The sequence below is a fragment of the Ranitomeya variabilis genome, chromosome 4, assembly GCF_051348905.1.
Source record: "Ranitomeya variabilis isolate aRanVar5 chromosome 4, aRanVar5.hap1, whole genome shotgun sequence".
Taxonomy (NCBI): Eukaryota; Metazoa; Chordata; class Amphibia; order Anura; family Dendrobatidae; genus Ranitomeya; species Ranitomeya variabilis.
The window spans coordinates 645941329-645964279 of record NC_135235.1 but is presented as its reverse complement, the minus strand read 5'-3'; the positions used below and the strand labels follow the sequence as shown (position 1 = coordinate 645964279).

At 43.4% G+C, this 22951-nt stretch overlaps 1 protein-coding gene and 1 long non-coding RNA gene across 2 annotated transcripts in view; both read right to left on the bottom strand.

The window, feature by feature from the left end:
- Positions 1 to 22951, bottom strand: part of LOC143767362 (uncharacterized) — a 461494-nt gene that overhangs the window by 423875 nt on the left and 14668 nt on the right. The window lies entirely within an intron of this gene.
- On the bottom strand, positions 21910 to 22292 carry LOC143767424 (uncharacterized). The gene is made up of 3 exons (XR_013213711.1): positions 22233 to 22292; positions 22024 to 22140; positions 21910 to 21930 (listed from the first exon to the last, which is right to left on the bottom strand). It is a non-coding gene; the product is annotated as an uncharacterized LOC143767424 (long non-coding RNA).

Here is a 22951-nt window from a genome sequence, read left to right as displayed (position 1 = left end):
TCATTAGCGTCCCCGGCACCTGCGCTGTAAGTTCGAACAGCAGCCCAACTGTGCTTGCCTGAAAAAAAACTTACAGCGCTGGTGCTGGGGACGCTAATGAAGGAAGAGGAGGCGGCGCCCGGGGCGCAGATGCCCTGAGCGACGGCTGGGAGGCGTTTCTGTCCGGGGGAAAAGACATGCCCCTAGGTCTATTTCAAGGTATCAGGGACTGTTGAGGGAGGATCTAAATTGATCCTTCACGGTTAACTCAGTGATTTACAAATTAATCTACAGGGCGTTGCCGGCAACTGAAAATGACCAGACGGAGACGTGTGCCTCTGTATGGGGGATCGAGCAGATCTCTGGCCCCCGTTTTATTGTGTATCGCTTTTCATAATCATAGAAATTATACTTCAACCAATCAGCATTAAGAACACGCTCACAGTTCTTAACCAATAAGAATGCAGGAAAAACTTAACCCATGAGAATAAAGAAAAACAGGAAACTACATATATGGTCATATCTTCTTGGCATAGTATGTGTTTTTCTAACAGGTGCCTCAGTCTTGTATAGCGATACACCCCCGAATCTATTATCTGGCTCGAGTCAGAAGACTCAAGGTCTTTATACCAATTATGAACCATAGCCTAGCTGCATACCAGGCTTGTGAACAACAAGATAAAGTTACTTCATGGCAGCTATAACCTTTTACCTAATTAAATAACAGAATTTATCTTTAACAACAAGAAAATGGAGTCAAAAGCACAAAATGGAGAATCTTTCTTAATTTGTCCCTTCACATTCCCCCCTAGATACATTTTGTTAATTAATGTCCAGCATCAGAGGTACTATCCCAAGCTCTAAGCTCGAGGGGTACTTGTCTTCACATAACTGGTGCCATGTTACCAGCCATGGCTGTTGCGGCGTACCCGTCCCCCCTGTATACTAGAATTTACGAATAACAATTATTGATAACAGTGGTGGGGATCTTTTGAAGATAGCCATGCGCTTGGTTTCAACATCTTCATCAGGTAACTTTGTAAAATTGGTGTAGAGAAGAGCAGGGATGGCAACGCTTTTGGTATCATCATTAGTTGTCTTAGTGCAGAGTTTCCTAATACATACAGAAATACACCAAAGAACAAGTTTTAGTATTACATACATGACAAGGATAAAGGTAACAATATATAACAAACTTTGAAAGATTTCAGCTATCCAGCCCCCAGGTCCCTCAAACCAATTGGCTGGATTAAGAAAGGAGAAGGTGTCTGCCCACCAACTGTCCCTATTACGGTCATTGTCTTTATCATATTAATCTGAGTCTTTGAATGTCCTCTAACTTTAACTTCATTGTGCTATTGGGATCTGTATAATGACAGCATGCAGGTCCAATAACCTGACACATACCACCCTGTGCTGCTGTTAGGTAATACAGTATATTGATTAGTGACTATGATAAGTTGGTTTTGGCCAACAACAGTAGTATTAAGTATATCCAATATATCCCAAATTTGATCATCTAGATAGTCTGTTGCCCTAACCAATTTATCCCACATTTGTGTAATCATAGGGTAAATGAAAATAGAACTAACAATTTTATTGGCTATACCCATCTGTACTACTAATCTTTCATGATATTGTACAAACTTATTACTCAAGGATCTTGGGGAATTTAGGCTGTCCCATGCGGTTACCAATATTATATGGAAATACGAAAAACCAAAACATTATGTCCCCTTATTTGCTACTAGTCTGTTTGACCAGCTTGCATCGCGATGCGTAGATCCACGTCGGCCTTCCTTCCAGCTTTACTGACATAGGAGTGATACTGGGGACTTGGTAGGGACCGTCATACAAGGGTTCTAGTCCGTGTTTTCTGACATGCCTTTTCACGACCACAAAATCACCAGGCTTCAAGTTGTGACAAGTGTCCGTTTCTGCTGAATCTGGAAGGGAAGAAGAAACTAGAGCATGGGTGTTAGCAAGATTTCTACTAAGCTGACTAACATATTGAACAGTTCGGTCAGTTTCCTCTGACAACTGCTGAGGCTGGAAATTTGCAACTGGGGGCCTAGCACCAAACAATATCTCATATGGGGACAGGCCATGTTTTGCCTTAGGGGTAGTATGAATATGGTACAGTACAATGGGTAGGAGCTCTGGCCATGGAGCCGTAGTCTCCTGCATCATTTTGGTCAATTGTCCCTTCAGTGTGCCGTTCAACCTCTCAACCTTCCCACTGGATTGTGGATGGTACGGAGTATGGAGGGCAACAGTGGATCCAAGCATTGTCAGAACCTCCTGATACACATGATAAGAAAAAGCCGGACCTTGGTCACTTTCGACGACTTCTGGAACACCGTATCTGCATATAACTTCCATCACCAGTTTCTTCGCTGTGGTCTTTGCAGTTATGTTGATAACAGGGAATGCTTCTGGCCAACTGGAGAACATGCCGACAACCACCAGACAATATTCATACCTTCCAGACTTAGGCAACGTGATGTGGTCCACCTGGAGCCTTTGGAAAGGATAGTCGGGCTTAGCAAGGTGTTTCGGGGGTACATGTTGAAGTTGACCGGGATTGCAGGTCTGACAGATGTTACATGCACGGTTGAGTGCTGTCAGGACTGTAGAAATACCTGGAGCCCAGTAGAATTTTTGTACCAGGGCAAGGGCCTGGTTTTTTCCTCGATGTGTGGGCCCATGTGCCCACGTGGCAATAGCAGGGTACATCCGCTTAGGAAGACACACAAGTTGGTCCTTTTTCCAGAGACCATTGTCCATACGTGCTCCATCAGCCTTCCACTTCTTCACTTCTTCCTTTGGAGACATTCTCTGCATCGTCAGTAAGCGGTCTCGTGGGGTTCGGCAGAAAACCTCAGTCTGGCGTAGATCATCAGGTTCTTGTAGAGTCAGTGTTTCTTGTAACTGTTTACGCTGAGAGCGTGTGGTCACCATAGTTGGTATGGTCAGGTCAACAGGCAGAAGAGCAGCGGCTTTTGCTTGCATATCCGCAAAAGCGTTACCAACAGTCTGTGGACTGTTCCTAGGACCGTGCGCCTTAATTTTGATAATGGCCACCTGGGTAGGTAATTTGATTGAGTCCATGAGAGTTTTAACAGCTTCAGCATTCTTCACTGGAGTCCCGGCGGTGGTAACAAACCCTCGATTGGCCCCTAGGGCTCCAAAATCATGAGCAATACCAAATGCATACTGTGAGTCTGTGTATATATTAGCCCGCCTGTCTTTGGCCAGAACACATGCAGTAGACAGAGCCTGAAGTTCTACTTCTTGTGCTGACAGTGAGGGAGGGAGTTCAGCTCCGTGCACTACAGTGTCTTCCATAGTAACAGCGTATCCAGTGTGGAATCTGCCAAATCATCAGCATATCTTGAACCGTCTTCCAGGGCATTGTAGAGAGGTTGCATTATGCGGGATGCGTCAGGTATCCACTGACGACAATAAGTACATAGTCCAAGAAAACGCTGGAGTTCAGTCTCATCTTTTGGAAAAGGAAGGGAGCTGACGGCTATTTTTCTTTCTTCTGTGAGGTGTCTGGCACCCTGAAGGAGACAGTGACCCAAAAATATCACTTGACCAAGGCAGAACCGAAGTTTCGAGGCCGAAACCCGACAGTTCAGATCTGCCAGATACTTGAGGAGGCTAACAGTGGCAACAATGGCTTCCTGCTCTGTTCGTGCACACAACAAAAGATCAGCCACATTCTGAAGCAGCGTGACATAGGGGTGATTTAACTGACAGGGTAAAAAGACACTTGCCCATATTTTTTGCAAACTGATTGCGACTTTTTGGGCCCCTTGTGGCATAACTGTCCACGTCAATTGTCGTCCCTGATAAGTGAATGCAAACAGAAACTGGCAATCTGGGTGTAATGGAATGCTGAAAAAGGCATTGGCAAGGTCGATTACTGTGAACCAAGCAGCATCCTGAGATATCTGGGACAAAAGAGTATGTGGATTAGGCACCACCGGAGTTTCTAGAACAGTAGCTGCATTAACTGCCCGTGGATCTTGTACCAGCCGGTACACAGGGGGTTGGCCGGGTGGAGTCTTTTTCTTAACGGGAAACAAGGGCATGTTACATGGGGAAACACAGGGTACCAGGGCACCATTATCGAGTAATGTTTGTATTTGCCCCTTGAGGCCCTGCTCCTGATCATGTTTCAAAGGGTACTGATGGACTTTGGGAAAAGGGGCACCAGGTTTGAGAAACACTTTTACTGGTTCTACAGGCATTATTGGGGGTCGATCTGGGCCTATCAGGGCCATCATCACTGTGGGAAGGGCATGTAGGATACAGATCTCATTGTGTTCATCTGCATAGGGGTTATATAACGTGAGGACCATCTGACCATCATCTTGGAATTGAATTCTGGAGCGGAACTGTGATAATAAATCTGCCCCCAGTAAATTTACCGGACATATAGGAGAGATTACGAACTGAGCCGTGACTTCAGGGAAAGGTCCCAATGGGATGGGTTTTATAAGAGTATATTTATTAAGTCTGCCATCTACACCGATTAAAACAAGCTCTTGGTCTGAGAATTGACATGGCGGGGCTGGGGAGGGAGATTCCCAGACATAGGGTTAAAAAAGATATTGGATTTGTGTAAGGTGGGGAGGGCAGGAGCTGAAGTCTGTTACGTGGGCCTCTGATAAGGAACGGAGCTGCTGCGTCCTTGCAGCTGTGTGGGGGGGTGAGATAGAAGTAGGAATCACTGCAGCCACTGATTTAACCTTTAATTTCCCTGCTGATGCAGAACGGACTAAATTCTTCTGAAAACTTTTAATTACTTTTAATGCATCATCCGGAGTGGAATTCTCGATGTCAGGTCTAACTGACATTATTGCCTCTCTCAATTCAGATTTAAGGCCGGACATCAAAGCTGCCACAAAAATGTGTGAATGGGCTTTATTTTACAATGAGAATCCCAGATCTTTAAATACTACCATAAGACACCCATAGAACTTCTCGGCAGTCCAGGATATATTGGTGCCTTGGGGTTAAGGGGCACAGAGCTTACAGTCGGGAGAAGAGGCTTGATTTCCTGGGGAGGGACCATATTATCTAGCAGGGAGACCCCCTGTTCCAGATCATCATTTTTAATTGTTTGTCTTTCTGACACATTATTCTCAATTAGTGTTGAGCGATACCGTCCGATACTTGAAAGTATCGGTATCGGAAAGTATCGGCCGATACCGGCAAAGTATCGGATCCAATCCGATACCGATACCCGATACCAATACAAGTCAATGGGACTCAAGTATCGGACGGTATTCCTGATGGTTCCCAGGGTCTGAAGGAGAGGAAACTCTCCTTCAGGCCCTGGGATCCATATAAATGTGTAAAAGAAAGAATTAAAATAAAAAATATCGCTATACTCACCCTCCGACGCAGCCTGGACCTCAGCGAGGGAACCGGCAGCGTTGTTTGTTTAAAATTCGCGCTTTTACTTGGTTACGTGAAGTCCCGGCTTGTGATTGGTCAGGGCGGCCATGTTGCCGGGACGCGGACCAATCACAGCAAGCCGTGACGAAATTACGTCACGGCTTGCTGTGATTGGTCCGCGTCCCGGCAACATGGCCGCCATTAACCAATCACAAGCCGGGACGTCACGGGAGGCTGGACACGCGCCCATTTTAAAAAGCGCGCGTGTCCAGCCTCCAGTGACGTCCCGGCTTATGATTGGTCACGGCGCCATGTTGCCGGGACGCGGACCAATCACAGCAAGCCGTGACGAAATTACGTCACGGCTTGCTGTGATTGGTCCGCGTCCCGGCAACATGGCCGCCATTAACCAATCACAAGCCGTGACGTCACGGGAGGCTGGACACGCGCGCTTTTTAAAATGGGCGCGTGTCCAGCCTCCCGTGACGTCCCGGCTTGTGATTGGTTGCGCCGCGGTCAACCAATCACAAGCCGGGAGGCTGGACACGCGCGCATTTTAAAATTTTAAAATGGGCGCGTGTCCAGCCTCCCGGCTTGTGATTGGTTGACCGCGGCGCAACCAATCACAAGCCGGGACGTCACGGGAGGCTGGAAACGCGCCCATTTTAAAATGCGCGCGTGTCCAGCCTCCCGTGACGTCACGGCTTGTGATTGGTTGCGTCTCCCATGTGACTGCGACGCAACCAATCACAAAGCCGGGACGTAATTTTAAAATCCTTAAGGACCTGAAATTACGTCACGGCTTGTTGTGATTGGTTGCGTCGCCCATGTGACTGCGACGCAACCAATCACAACGCCGGAACGTAATTTTAAAATCCTGAAGGACCTGAAATTACGTCACGGCTTGCTGTGATTGGTTGCGTCCCGGTCACATGGGCGGCACGCAACCAATCACAAGCCGGGACTCACGTAAAGGAAAGAAAAGCGCGAATTTTAAACAAAGAACGCTGCCGCTTCCCTCGGTAAGGTGCAGGCTGCGTCGGAGAGGTGAGTATAGCAATATTTTTTATTTTAATTCTCTCTTTTACACATTTTTACATTAATGTTGTTTCGATACCGATACCCGATATCACAAAAATATCGGATCTCGGTATCGGAATTCCGATACAGCAAGTATCGGCCGATACCCGATACTTGCAGTATCGGAATGCTCAACACTATTCTCAATCACTTTCTCAGTTCCTTCTTGCACCACAAAACATCCAGTTTTTTGTCATAGTAATAGACAACTTTCCTTTTTCAACGTAATTCACTTCCTCTGTTGATCCTCAATTTGCTATATATCAACCACTCAACTTTAAGCAGGTGAATCTTCCTACTTCAATCTTTCAATTACACTGATAACCAAACAATCTCTTACAAGTTTCCTTCTAAAACAAGGTACCATAGTTCACTTTCAACTTCCAACATTTCTTAGTACTTCAATACAATATTGTACTATTGTTTAAACACAAATCTCCCAGAGCGACAGAAAATATAGAGAAACGTAGAACGCAGCTATGTACCTCCTCCATACGAGAGACACAGCACAGATAAGAAAATCACAGCATTCCTCAACACAGAGAAAGCAATAACGCAGCTGTATGACTCCCCCCTCCCATCGGGTATCTTAGAGATAAACACAGAAACGGAATACAGCAGTTCTCAGACTTAATTAATTTCTACAAAACCTTCATCACACAATTCACATACCAGAACACCTTAGAAAAACCCATAATTGAGAATATTTTCCCCGTCTTTGGGCTAACAATATCAGATTCATCACACAAATTCAAAGTCTTGTTTTCCATCCATGGAAACTGATTCTCCTTTTGAGCTAAATATCCTTACTTTACTTGTGCACAATACCGACGGCCTTATGGTTTTGTTCCACTGGGTCTCTCTGTCCCCCGCTGGGACAACCCAAAAACGCAGTACTCAGTGAAAGGAGGAGGGCGTCTTAGACTTCCCTCCGGACACCTCTGGATATATATACTGTATACTTCTATATATTCCTGAGTTACGTATCCTACCCAATCTTCGATCACCTCACCACGCCTAATTCTAACAGTGATCAGGAATTCAGGTAATTTTGACTATAAAGAGAATTACATCACTGGTCAATCTGGGGTGTCCGTCCCTTATGAGGTACGGTTCGAGCACTGGGCTGCCAACGGAACTACACCTCTATATGATTCCACCCAAAAATCACCCCACCATCGGGGACAAACCTCAGATCCTCTTTGCAGCAACAAACACAGGAAAACCACACCAAACGGTCAGTCTGGACAGTATAACTGCCAACTTACCGTGGTTGTTGTGGGGGATGATCAGTCCCAATTTTCCAGTGCCTGTGTCCGGTCCGAGGATCCCTTGTTTTGTTGTCCTCCGGGGGGCAGAGGCGTTCCTGTTTGGGGCCCCACGTTTCGGGCACCAACTGTTGAGGGAGGATCTAAATTGATCCTTCACGGTTAACTCAGTGATTTCCAAATTAATCTACAGGGCGTTGCCGGCAACTGAAAATGACCAGATGGAGACATGTGCCTCTGTATGGGGGATCAAGCAGATCTCTGGCCCCCGTTTTATTGTGTATCGCTTTTCATAATCATAGAAATTATACTTCAACCAATCAGCATTAAGAACACGCTCACAGTTCTTAACCTATAAGAATGCAGGAAAAACTTAACCCATGAGAATAAAGAAAAACAGGAAACTACATATGGTCATATCTTCTTGGCATAGTATGTGTTTTTCTAACAGGTGCCTCAGTCTTGTATAGCGATACACCCCCGAATCTATTATCTGGCTCGAGTCAGAAGACTCAAGGTCTTTATACCAATTATGAACCATAGCCTAGTTGCATACCAGGCTTGTGAACAACAAGATAAAGTTACTTCATGGCAGCTATAACCTTTTACCTAATTAAATAACAGAATTTATCTTTAACAACAAGAAAATGGAGTCAAAAGCACAAAATGGAGAATCTTTCTTAATTTGTCCCTTCACAGGACAAATTATAAAAGCGATCATTGCAGCGTTTACAGGGACCCGAACTAAAAGAGCCACCTTGACAGAATGCAGCATTAGTGCTGCACAAGGTGGCTCTTTTAGTTAAAAACACCTGTAGGGGTGACAGGTTCCCTTTAAGAGAAGAATAGAGTCTAGATCATGTAATGCAATTATCTTCCTCTACTCCTCCTTTGTCAGGCCTCATCTGAAATACTGTGTCCAGTTCTGGGCACCACATTTTCAAAAAGACAATGAAAAGCTGGAGCAAGTTCAGAGAAGACCTATCAGATGGTGAGCAGGCTACAAAGTATGTCCTACTAGGAATGGTTAAAGGATCTGGGAATGTTTAGATTGCAAAAAAAGAAGGCTAAGAGGAGACTTAATAGCTGTCTACAAATATCTGAACGATGTCACAGTGTAGAGGGACCATCTTTATTCTCGTTTGCACATGGAAACACGAGAAGCAGTGGTATTAAACTGAAAGGCAGAAGATACAGATTAGATATTAGAAAAAACGTTTTGATAGTGAGGGTGATCAATGAATGGAACAGGCTGCCACGAGAGGAGGGGGGGTTCTCCTTCAATGGAAGTCTTCAAACAGAGGCTGGACAGACATCTGTCTGAGAAGGTTTAGTGAATCCTGCTTTGAGCAGGGAGTTGGACACGATGACCCTTGAGATCCCTTCCAACTCTAACATTCTATGATTCTCTTGGCTCAATAAAGTTACAGATCCACTCCTGATTCTCCCACTTCCTGTGTTGTAACATTGACAGACCAGCTTCTTTTTTTCTTCTTTACTCTGTCAACTGGGTGCGATTACTTAAGCCATGTTGATTTACAGCCAGCTCCCCTCTGCCTAGGTCAGTGCAGGTGCACTGTGATGTTTTCGTAGATAAAAAAAAAAAAGTGGACCCTCTGGACCGTGACGACGAACCCCTCACGGACGAGCTGACCAGATGGACCGCTGTTGTGAATTTGGATTCTGGGCTCCCCCGGTGGCTACTGGTGGAATTGAACTGGTGTCTTCATCTTCTCTGTTCACCTGTTCCCATCAAGATGTGGGAGTCGCTATATAACCTTGCTGCTCTGTTAGTTGCTTGCCGGTCAACAATGTTATCAGAAGCCTCTCTGTGCTTGTTCCTGCTCCTAGACAACTACTAGATAAGTTGGACTTTTGTCCATGTTTGTTTTTGCATTTTTGTTCCAGTTCACAGCTGTAGTTTCGTTACTGTGTCTGGAAAGCTCTTGTGAACAGGAATTGCCACTCTGGTGTTATGAGTTAATGCCAGAGTTTTAAAGTAATTCCTGGATGTTGTTTTGATAGGGTTTTTAGCTGACCATGAAAGTGTCCTTTCTGTCTTCTGCTATGTAGTAAGTGGACCTCAAATTTGCTAAACCTATTTTCATACTACGTTTGTTATTTCATCTTGATTCACCGCCAATACATGTGGGGGGCCTCTGTCTCCTTTCGGGGTATTTCTCTAGAGGTGAGCTAGGACTAATATTTTCCTCTGCTAGTTTTATTTAGTCCTCCGGCTGGTGCTGGGCATCTAGAATCAACGTAGGCATGCTACCCGGCCACTGCTAGTTGTGCGTTAGGTTTAGTTCATGGTCAGCTCAGTTTCCATCTTCCAAGAGCTAGTTCCTATATATGCTGATGCTATGATCTCTTGCCATTGAGATCATGACAGTTTGACCGGCCCACTAAAGGGTTAAAATCCTTGGCTGAGAAAGGAGAGAAATAAGTAGTCTGCTGAAATTTTTTTTTTTTTTTTTTTTTTTTCTCTCCTTTGAATGGCTCTGTGTTCACCTGTTTGCAATGGATCTTCAGAGTGTAACTGCAGGTTTGAATAATCTCACCACGAGGGTACAAAATTTGCAAGATTTTGTTTGTCATGCACCTGTATCTGAGCCGAGAATTCCTTTGCCGGAATTTTTCTCGGGGAATAGATCTGGGTTTCAGAATTTTCGAAATAATTGCAAATTATTTTTGTCCCTGAAATCTCGCTCTGCCGGAGATCCTGCACAGCAGGTCAGGATTGTGATTTCCTTGCTCCGGGGCGACCCTCAAGACTGGGCTTTTTCATTGATACCAGGGGATCCTGCGTTGCTCAATGTGGATGCGTTTTTTCTGGCCTTGGGGTTGCTTTATGACGAACCTCATTTGGAGCTTCAGGCAGAAAAAACTTTGATGTCCCTATCTCAGGGGCAAGATGAAGCGGAAATTTACTGCCAAAGATTCCGTAAATGGTCTGTGCTTACTCAGTGGAATGAGTGCGCCCTGGCGGCGACTTTCAGAGAGGGTCTCTCTGATGCCATTAAGGATGTTATGGTGGGGTTCCCTGTGCCTGCGGGTCTGAATGAGTCCATGACAATGGCTATTCAGATCGATAGGCGTTTGCGGGAGCGCAAACCAGTGCACCATCTGGCGGTGTCCACTGAGAAATCGCCAGAGAGTATGCAGTGTGATAGAATTCTGTCCCGAAGCGAGCGGCAGAATTTTAGACGGAGAAATGGGTTGTGTTTCTATTGTGGTGATTCTACTCATGTTATATCAGCATGCTCTAAGCGCACTAAAAAGCTTGGTAAATCTGTTTCCATTTGCACCTTACCGTCTAAGTTTATTCTATCTGTGACCCTGATTTGCTCTTTGTCATCTATTACCACGGACGCCTATGTCGACTCTGGCGCCGCTTTGAGTCTTATGGATTGGTCCTTTGCCAAACGCTGTGGGTATGATTTAGAGCCTTTGGAGACTCCTATTCCTCTGAAGGGGATTGACTCCACCCCATTGGCTAATAATAAACCACAATACTGGACACAAGTAACTATGCGTATTAATCCGGATCACCAGGAGATTATTCGCTTTCTGGTGCTGTATAATCTACATGATGATTTGGTGCTAGGATTGCCTTGGCTGCAATCTCACAACCCAGTCCTCGACTGGAAAGCTATGTCTGTGTTGAGCTGGGGATGTAAGGGGGCTCATGGGGATGTACCTGTGGTTTCCATTTCATCATCTATTCCCTCTGAAATTCCTGAGTTCCTGTCTGACTATCGTGACGTCTTTGAAGAATCCAAGCTTGGTTCGTTACCTCCGCACCGAGAGTGCGATTGTGCCATAGATTTGATCCCGGGTAGTAAATACCCAAAGGGTCGTTTATTTAATCTGTCTGTGCCTGAACATGCTGCTATGCGTGAATATATAAAGGAGTCCTTGGAAAAGGGACATATTCGTCCATCGTCATCTCCCTTAGGAGCCGGTTTTTTCTTTGTGTCAAAAAAAGACGGCTCTTTGAGACCATGTATTGATTATCGGCTTTTGAATAAAATCACTGTTAAATATCAATACCCATTGCCGTTGCTGACTGATTTGTTTGCTCGCATAAAGGGGGCCAAGTGGTTCTCTAAGATTGACCTTCGTGGGGCGTATAATTTGGTGCGAATCAGGCAGGGGGATGAGTGGAAAACCGCATTTAATACGCCCGAGGGCCACTTTGAGTATTTAGTGATGCCTTTTGGTCTTTCAAATGCTCCGTCAGTTTTCCAGTCCTTTATGCATGATATTTTTCGCGATTATTTGGATAAATTTATGATTGTGTATCTGGATGATATTCTGATTTTTTCGGATGACTGGGACTCTCATGTCCAGCAAGTCAGGAGGGTTTTTCAGGTTTTGCGGTCTAATTCTTTGTGTGTGAAGGGTTCTAAGTGTGTTTTTGGGGTACAGAGGATTTCCTTTTTGGGATATATTTTTTCCCCCTCTTCCATTGAAATGGATCCTGTCAAGGTTCAAGCTATTTGTGATTGGACGCAGCCCTCTTCTCTTAAGAGTCTTCAGAAATTTTTGGGCTTTGCTAACTTTTATCGTCGATTTATTGCTGGTTTTTCGGATATTGCTAAGCCATTGACCGATTTGACTAAGAAGGGTGCTGATGTTGCTGATTGGTCCCCTGATGCTGTGGAGGCCTTTCGGGAGCTTAAGCGCCGTTTTTCCTCTGCCCCTGTGTTGCGTCAGCCTGATGTTGCTCTACCTTTTCAGGTTGAGGTCGACGCTTCTGAGATCGGAGCTGGGGCAGTGTTGTCGCAGAAAAGTTCTGACTGCTCCGTGATGAGGCCTTGTGCCTTCTTTTCCCGTAAATTTTCGCCCGCTGAGTGGAATTATGATGTTGGGAATCGGGAGCTTTTGGCCATGAAGTGGGCTTTTGAGGAGTGGCGCCATTGGCTTGAGGGGGCCAGACATCAGGTGGTGGTATTGACTGACCACAAAAATTTGGTTTATCTTGAGACCGCCAGGCGCCTGAATCCTAGACAGGCGCGCTGGTCATTATTTTTCTCTCGGTTTAATTTTGTGGTGTCATACCTACCGGGTTCTAAGAATGTTAAGGCGGATGCCCTTTCTAGGAGTTTTGAGCCTGACTCGCCTGGTAACTCTGAGCCCACAGGTATCCTTAAGGATGGAGTGGTATTGTCAGCCGTTTCTCCAGACCTGCGGCGGGCCTTGCAGGAGTTTCAGGCGGATAGACCTGATCGTTGCCCACCTGATAAACTGTTTGTTCCTGATGATTGGACCAGTAGAGTCATCTCTGAGGTTCATTCTTCTGCGTTGGCAGGTCATCCTGGCATTTTTGGTACCAGGGATTTGGTGGCAAGGTCCTTCTGGTGGCCTTCCCTGTCACGAGATGTGCGAGGCTTTGTGCAGTCTTGTGACGTTTGTGCTCGGGCCAAGCCTTGTTGTTCTCGGGCTAGTGGATTGTTGTTGCCCTTGCCTATTCCTAAGAGGCCTTGGACGCACATCTCGATGGATTTTATTTCAGATCTGCCTGTTTCTCAGAAGATGTCTGTCATCTGGGTGGTGTGTGACCGTTTCTCTAAGATGGTCCATTTGGTTCCTCTGCCCAAGTTGCCTTCTTCTTCCGAGTTGGTTCCTCTGTTTTTTCAAAATGTTGTTCGTTTGCATGGTATTCCTGAGAATATCGTTTCTGACAGAGGGACCCAATTCGTGTCTAGATTTTGGCGGGCATTCTGTGCTAGGATGGGCATAGATTTATCTTTTTCGTCCGCTTTCCATCCTCAGACGAATGGCCAGACTGAGCGGATTAATCAGACCCTGGAGACATATCTGAGGTGTTTTGTGTCTGCTGACCAGGATGATTGGGTTGCTTTTTTGCCATTGGCGGAGTTCGCTCTCAATAATCGGGCCAGCTCTGCCACTTTGGTGTCCCCGTTTTTCTGTAATTCGGGGTTTCATCCTCGATTTTCCTCTGGTCAGGTGGAATCTTCGGATTGTCCTGGAGTGGATGCTGTGGTGGAGAGATTGCATCAGATCTGGGGGCAGGTGGTGGACAATTTGAGGTTGTCCCAGGAGAAGACTCAGCTTTTTGCTAACCGCCGTCGTCGTGTTGGTCCTCGTCTTCGTGTTGGGGACTTGGTGTGGTTGTCTTCTCGTTTTGTCCCTATGAGGGTCTCTTCTCCTAAGTTTAAGCCTCGGTTCATCGGCCCGTATAAGATATTGGAGATTCTTAACCCTGTTTCCTTCCGTTTGGACCTCCCTGCATCCTTTTCTATTCATAACGTTTTTCATCGGTCATTATTGCGCAGGTATGAGGTACCGGTTGTGCCTTCCGTTGAGCCTCCTGCTCCGGTGTTGGTTGAGGGTGAGTTGGAGTACGTTGTGGAGAAAATCTTAGACTCTCGTGTTTCCAGACGGAGACTCCAGTATCTGGTCAAGTGGAAGGGATACGGCCAGGAGGATAATTCTTGGGTGAATGCATCTGATGTTCATGCCTCTGATCTGGTTCGTGCCTTTCATAGGGCCCATCCTGATCGCCCTGGTGGTTCTGGTGAGGGTTCGGTGCCCCCTCCTTGAGGGGGGGGTACTGTTGTGAATTTGGATTCTGGGCTCCCCCGGTGGCTACTGGTGGAATTGAACTGGTGTCTTCATCTTCTCTGTTCACCTGTTCCCATCAAGATGTGGGAGTCGCTATATAACCTTGCTGCTCTGTTAGTTGCTTGCCGGTCAACAATGTTATCAGAAGCCTCTCTGTGCTTGTTCCTGCTCCTAGACAACTACTAGATAAGTTGGACTTTTGTCCATGTTTGTTTTTGCATTTTTGTTCCAGTTCACAGCTGTAGTTTCGTTACTGTGTCTGGAAAGCTCTTGTGAACAGGAATTGCCACTCTGGTGTTATGAGTTAATGCCAGAGTTTTAAAGTAATTCCTGGATGTTGTTTTGATAGGGTTTTTAGCTGACCATGAAAGTGTCCTTTCTGTCTTCTGCTATGTAGTAAGTGGACCTCAAATTTGCTAAACCTATTTTCATACTACGTTTGTTATTTCATCTTGATTCACCGCCAATACATGTGGGGGGCCTCTGTCTCCTTTCGGGGTATTTCTCTAGAGGTGAGCTAGGACTAATATTTTCCTCTGCTAGTTTTATTTAGTCCTCCGGCTGGTGCTGGGCATCTAGAATCAACGTAGGCATGCTACCCGGCCACTGCTAGTTGTGCGTTAGGTTTAGTTCATGGTCAGCTCAGTTTCCATCTTCCAAGAGCTAGTTCCTATATATGCTGATGCTATGATCTCTTGCCATTGAGATCATGACAGACCGCCCCCTATACAGGGAGAGTTAGGGGCAGGCCCGTGAGGGACTATCGCCACGGAGGCTGGAGGATCGAGGCAAAAAACGGCGAAAAATAACGGAGAGACGATGACGGCAGAAACTCAGGGTATGTGGGAGCTGAGGAACTAGGAACTGGGGGGTATGACGGAGATAGAGATCTGATGGGTAAACTGCAGGCACACTGGGACTGAGGGAGGAGGAAGGAGACAAAGGGAAAGGCAAGGTACTACAGAGACAAGGGAGCAAAAGGGAACATTACGGAGACTGACGGTGGCAGGAAAAGGATATAGGAGCCGGGCAGGTACCGCAGAGGAGACAGGAACTGAAGGAACACGGCAGGAACACTGGAAAACAGGAAGGCACTGCGGAGAGAGAAGACCCAAGGTCAAAGGGCAAGGAACGCACAGAGACCACAGGCGACCAGAAGCACTTGTAAACACAAATGAAAATCAGGCACAGAGGGGCAGCAGGAAGCGGCTTACATACCGGCATGGGAGACACTTCCGGGTTACAGTCCTCCAGGATGACGGAGAGGACAGGAAGGAGCGCCAGCAGAAGAATCAGATGTGCGCACGCGCAGAGCTGAATGCGACGCGCGCGCGCACCCGACGAGCTGCAGAAGCTGGGGGCGAGCGCTGAAGAGAGGACGCTACAGCAGAGGAGCCGCACCGGGACGCCGGGGATAGGTAAGTATGACAGGGCGCGGGCAGCGGCAGCGGCACGACATGCACTTTGTTAGTGTGATTTACATTGCATACGCTGGCACATGAGGAGTGGAAAGAACTCTGCAATTGACTCTGATTTCCACTGCATACACTGGATATCTGTCATCAGCAGACTTATCTCATGCAATATAAATCACTCTAACTCAACTACCTACCAATACAAGCTAAGCCCCCATAGAAGAAAAATAAGTAACCTCTTTAAATTTCACATATAAGCATCGCAGAATGTTTCTGTCTATCCTGAACGAGGGACTCCATTGACCATTTCTTTCTTTTCTCTTCTTAAGTCTTTATTTAAGTAACTTTAACCCTTCATGACCTTGAAAGTATCCATATGTCTTAACTGCAAAGGGTTTCCAGAAATAGGACGTATGAATACGTCCTGGCTATCGCGTGGGCGATAGGCTCAGGCAATGTGTAGCTAAAAGATCCTCTGGGGCAAAATCTGCTTGTTCTGTAGTTGGTTCTGGAACAGGTCATGTTGCATATGTATTTGTGGTGGATGCTCAGCAGAGCCTGAAAGGTCTGGTTGCGGTGGTGTTGAGTTGTAAGTGTGGGCATCTGATGCGTTGCCGCAAGACAATTTTTTGGCAGTCTGCAGGCTCTGCAAGAATAAATAGGGCTGGATCTGCTGTACCTTGCTGCAGCTACTAAACACTGTGTGCAAGATTGTTAGGCAGTGAGCATTTTGGCCATATAATTTTTCTGCAGATTTTCCACCTCCAAGGTGTATAACTTGAATGTTTATTGGAAGAAAGAGATCAGGTAATGTGTATTTGTGTAATGAGGGAGGGTGAGGCCTAAGATACAACGCCCTTTATCAAGATGTGCAGAATTATTAGGTAGCTTCTCAGGCAAAATGGGCCAAAAAAAAGAGATTTACGGTAACTCACTCTGAAAACTGAAAAATTGTTACACGTCCAGAGGACCCCACACTCCTGAAGCTTCTAAGATATATTGGATCGCGATCACAAAATCATCAAAAGTTTACTTATGGGGCTTTATTCTCACTATTTCTTTGTTGCAAGGAGAATCCTCAGATGAGGCCATACTAATAAACCTCATGGGTGAACAGATCTGTTATCTGTGGAAACAATTATCTAAATATTGTGGCATTTCAGAGAATAAAAAATTTTTTTTCCATCAATCTAGACTCTTGGCGGGAGACTTTTGCTTTCAGTTTAGATTGTTGGAAAACATTCCAAGTAGAATTATTAGTTGATGTCAATTTCTTCTCAGCTGGTATGTTCTATGCCTGTTCTCTGTATTGATCTGGAGAATCATGTTGCCAGGTTATCGTTAATGCACAATTAACTTCATAAAAACCAAACTTAAAAAAAAATAATTTTTTTTGTTTGCTCCCCATTTCACCTCACATGGAATTTTCTTCCCATTCTCAAGTACGTTTTATGGTAAAATGAATAGTGTCATTCAAGACTTACAACTTGTCCCATAAAAAATAAAGCCATCCTATGTCTTCGTTGAAGGAAAAATTAAAAAGTAATGGAAAAAACAATATCCAGAAGCAAGAATTGACCAAGGTAGAAAGGGTTTAAGGATATGTTTGTACATTATTCAACCCCTGACTCTCTAGAGTGGACTGTAGTCTACCAAGTTAGATTGGTACTTCAATGGGATTCGGGTTCTGGTTGAAGTTTGGGTACTGTTCTAGTGCCCAAACCGAACTTTGAATTAAAGTTCGGGAGGGTACAGAACCCAAACTTCCAAGGGTCCACTCTTTTCTACTGTTGATGAAATGTCTTATCTCATTCTTTTGAAACCAACAACCAGGCTAATTAAGCTCATTTCATTATTATATTTCATTGTAACCTCACTTCATTATCCCTTGTTATATTCTACCAGTGATTCCGGTCTGAATGTCTGATATTCTTTCTTGGAAAGTTATTTATTTTAAAAAAAAAGTTAGAGGACATCGTAATGTGCATAAGAGATTGGTTGTCTGTCTTAACAAAATTTTCTGCCATAAAAATCCATGCCATGTCAGAAATCTCAGTGTGAGCATATTCTAAAAAATTCAACACAAAATTAGTACAGAAAAATCTGTGACCTCAAAACTTTTAGTGGCCAATTACTCACCTTTGCAATTATCTGCAGGAATCTCCTCTTTACACCGCTCATCACCCCTCATATATGCCTCTGAAGTATTAGTAGTGTATAAGCGGGTGGTCTCGTCAAACTGAATCTGACAGGTGGCCCGCCCCCTATCAAAATGTATCAAAAGGGTGTAACCCCTCCTCCCCGCCCTGTCAGCAGCTGCCTCTCCTTGTCTGGCTGTCAGCTTTTGATATAGTCTGATATTTGTTAATTGGAGCCAGTGCTTATTATCCTAGTATTTGTTTTAATTAGATTTTGATATTAATAGTTTTATACAGCGCTTGCAATTCTGTAATCAGGGCATGTGGCCCCATGGTATGTCGTATTTCTTTTATAACAACAGCCTCATTATATGGAGCTGCGAGATTAACACAGTTGCTTGTGGGCTCTGTAATATGTATTTTAGAAACAGATGACCACTGCACATTTAGAATGAAGCAGACCCAGAGACGCCCCACCCTGTACAGATAACATCCATACTTGTGGCTTCTTTTTGTTAGTTTAAAAGCATATTGTTATGTATGTCTCTATCAAAAGACTACCCGGCCATTATATGTTGTATTAAGTGTACTCTTGTTTACAACTACAGCTCAGGGAGCTGACCACGGCACATTTAGAATGAAATAGCGTCAGCATAATTTTTTCAGCATGTCCAGGGTGTTGTGTATGTATGTGTGATAAACTATCAGTGTGAAACTTTCAGGCAAGTACAGTATATTCTGGACATATTATGTATAATTATTAGTTAATTTTTCACTAAAACGATCATTTCTGCCAGAACAATGACTAATTTTGACAAAAACACTTCAATAATATAAAAATTCTTACAGAATATAAAAAGCAAAAACATTAAATATGTATGTACACATGCGTGATTTAGCTTAAAAGACATATTATGTATAATTAATAGTTAATTTTTCACTAAAATGACACAAAATTGTGTTTTATAATACACAATGCTGTTTATTCATTATATGCTGTATTAAATAGAGTCTAGCTGGCACAGCTATCAGCGTGAAACTTTCATATGTATAATTATTAGTTAATTTTTCACTAAAATGCTCATTTCAGCCCGAACAGCGGATTAAACTTGAAAATTTTGACAAAAACTAACCTATATTAATGCTCGTATTTTTATTACACTCACCCCCGGGTCATATTATGTATAATTATTAGTTAATTTTTCACTAAAACGATCATTTCTGCCAGAACAATGACAAATTTTGACAAAAACACTTCAATAATATAAAAATTCTTACAGAATATAAAAAGCAAAAACATTAAATATGTATGTACACATGCATGATTTAGCTTAAAAGTCATATTATGTATAATTATTAGTTAATTTTTCACTAAAATGACACAAAATTGTGTTTTATAATACACCATGCTGTTTATTCATTATATGTTGTATTAAATAGAGTCTAGCTGGCACATTACACGTCTTGCTGTACCAGTATGTATCAGACTGCAATGGCACATCACACTGCGACAGTCACTGTATGAGTTTTAATAGACTTTAATAAAGTATGTATCAGACAGGCGTGATATTTCCTAAGGCAGCTGAAATGAATTTGCCTCTGTAATCAGAGCAGTGTATTTTATACACAGTGTTCACATATAATGAATAGTGCTTCTATATGTATTTGTGCTGAGAGTGCATTCTGCAACCAGAGCAATACTGCTAGCGACCAGTGTGAAACTTTCAGACAAGCACAGTATATTCTGGACATATTATGTATAATTATTAGTTAATTTTTCACTAAAATGATAACTTCTGCCCGAACAGCGGATTAAACTTGAAAATTTTGACAAAAAACTATCCTATATTAATGCGCGTATTTTTATTACACTCACCCCCGGGGCATATTATGTATAATTATTAGTTAATTTTTCACTAAAATGATAACTTCGGCCCGAACAACGGATTAAACTTGAAAATTTTGACAAAAACTATCCTATATTAATGTTCGTATTTTTATTACACGCACCACAGGGCATATTATGTGTAATTATTAGTTAATTTTTCACTAAAATGATAATTTCTGTCCGAACAGCGGATTAAACTTGAAAATTTTGGCAAAAACTATCCTATATTAATGCTCGTATTTTTATTACACTCACCCCCAAATGAGTCACGGCTAATTTGATGACCCAATTTTTATCATTTCAATACTATACATTAGCTAAATGCTAGAGCTTATGTTACAATATTTTATCTGTTTATTTTATATCATATTAGACTTTCACATTATTTGTAGCGGTTTGTGTGGGTGCTAGATTATGTATATTCTGTGTTTCTGCACCATTATTTGTTGAAAATTTATCACTAAATCGATAATTTCTAACAACGTCGTCTTTTGTAATATGCAACAACTCATATTTGTGGCTTCTTTTTCTATTTGCAGTGTAAGCTCAGCACGGGGCTATGTTATCTTATCTAGCTTAAACAGACTAGCTGGCTACACCCAACAAAGCATCAAAAAGAAACTTTGATGACACAGATATAACTCAGCTAACTAAATGCTAGAGTTTCGGTTTTCCTTTAAAAATATGAATATTATTGAATAGTCTCATATCACATCCCCGACAATAGACTCTAAGCATTTTTCATATTATTTGTAGACACTCTAACGGACATATTATGCATAGCCCCTGTTTTGACAAGTATGAAGCGGCGTGTTTTTATACGTTCATAACAATCATAACCACTATATTGCAAACGTTTAAACGTGTATTTTATTCACAGTTCTCACTAGTCAGGTTTAGATTTATTTAAATTCAGAGGTGGTGTGTATGTACACAGGAATGATTTAGTTTAAAAGCATATAGTTCAGCGATAATGTCTGGCGTTGGACATGCAGTTATCAATCTTTCATACGTATCACAGAAAGATTTTAGTTTGACCTGTGCGAGTTTAATTTCTGCGTACTGGCCAGCCATGGCAATAAATATTTTGATGTGTTCAGCATTCCACACAGGGGCCCCCCTGTAACATGAATGTTCAGCAACAGTGTGTTTTTTACTAACGCGGTGCCGCGGCACTGCGCGTTTCTTTAGAGGTAGCACATTGTCAAAATCGCTAGAAGATCCCGCAAGACCAGAATCTGCAGACTGAGCAGCATGGCGTACCCGTATATTGAACGGACCTGTGGGGGACCACATACCAACAGAGGGCTGCTCATATTCTCTGTTTTCAGAAGTAACTTGTGGTATGTTATCGGTGCTATCGGACTCCTGAGTTATGCAGGGGCTGTCGTTCAGCGCTGCAAATCTTTTTCTTGAGGCGTTCTTAGATTTTTGACAGGGAATCTTGGGAATTGGATTCCCGGTGTGTTTGGGTGCCGCGTACCCTTCCGTACGAGCCTCAACACAGATGGGCGAAAGAGGCGCTGTTCTCACAGCCACATCCGCTCTTTGGGTATGATTCTGCGCAGACCCGTAATTACAGCATTGCAAATCTCGTGGCTGAAGATCAGGCGTATCTAAAAGAAAAGATACAGGTGTCAGTTATCCGCAAAACCGGCGTAAAATTGGAAAAGCTGCATGGCTGTAGCTATCCACGAAGCGGCGTAATATTTGAAAACTTACTGGCGTCCGTTACCCATGAAATCGCTGTAACAACAGTTGCATAAATCCAGTATAGGACAGGGCAGATATATACTTACAAGCATGAAACAGGGAGCTGCACCCCCCGCAGCTCCTGGTTTAATGCCCCAGCGCATTGTTCAAACGCGTTGAGACGGAGATATTCTCTTTTTCAAATAGAATTTTTCCGACCGCTAATTTACCAGTTGTAAATAAGTTATAACTAAATTATAACTACCACAGAAAAGCGAGAATCGTATGTATTTCAAGTGAACCGCTACCTTTTCTTTTCCAGAGACACCCGCTTAACGAATTTCCACGGCTTTTAGGCGCCGCGTCATTCTTGGCATCTACGATCACGACGTCTGAGTCCCAGTCTTCACACGGTTCGGGAGCATGCCAGTCTTCCGGCATATAGACCGAGGGATCCGTGTCACTATCTGTATGAGAAATTACACTTAGTACGCGTTTACATACAAAGGATTAAAGCAACCGACATAGTATAATATATTTTTCCCAGAGAATCTAATTACCTGTGATAAGGTGTAGAGCAGGGCCAATAACTTCTAACGCTTCAGCAGCTACGGATTCAAAGAGTTCATAATTCTGCGTGTTGAAATTATTGCGATAATCGGGAGACAGACACTCCTCTTAAATAAGAAAGAATGAAAGAATATATAATTAATATAAATTACTTAATCCGTGTCACCCGATACCCTGTACATTATATTCGGTATAATACCTAGGGGGGTGCTTGTAAGCGCTGGCTTGTATTGAGCGCGCTGATATTGGGATTCCATCTTAAATAAAAAGGGGGAAAAGTTTATTTTTGTAACATAATTTTAAACTGTATTTATTGTCGGTATATGTAACGTTTATTTTGTAACATATTTTTAAGCTGTATTTATTGTCGGTATATGTAACGTTTATTTTTGTAACATAGTTTTAAACTGTATTTATCGGGGGTATAGAAACAAAACTTTTCCCCCTTTTTATTTAAGATGGAATCCCAATATCAGCGCGCTCAATACAAGCCAGCGCTTACAAGCACCCCCCTAGGTATTATACCGAATATAATGTACAGGGTATCGGGTGACACGGATTAAGTAATTTATATTAATTATATATTCTTTCATTCTTTCTTATTTAAGAGGAGTGTCTGTCTCCCGATTATCGCAATAATTTCAACACACAGAATTATGAACTCTTTGAATCCGTAGCTGCTGAAGCGTTAGAAGTTATTGGCCCTGCTCTACACCTTATCACAGGTAATTAGATTCTCTGGGAAAAATATATTATACTATGTCGGTTGCTTTAATCCTTTGTATGTAAACGCGTACTAAGTGTAATTTCTCATACAGATAGTGACACGGATCCCTCGGTCTATATGCCGGAAGACTGGCATGCTCCCGAACCGTGTGAAGACCGGGACTCAGACGTCGTGATCGTAGATGCCAAGAA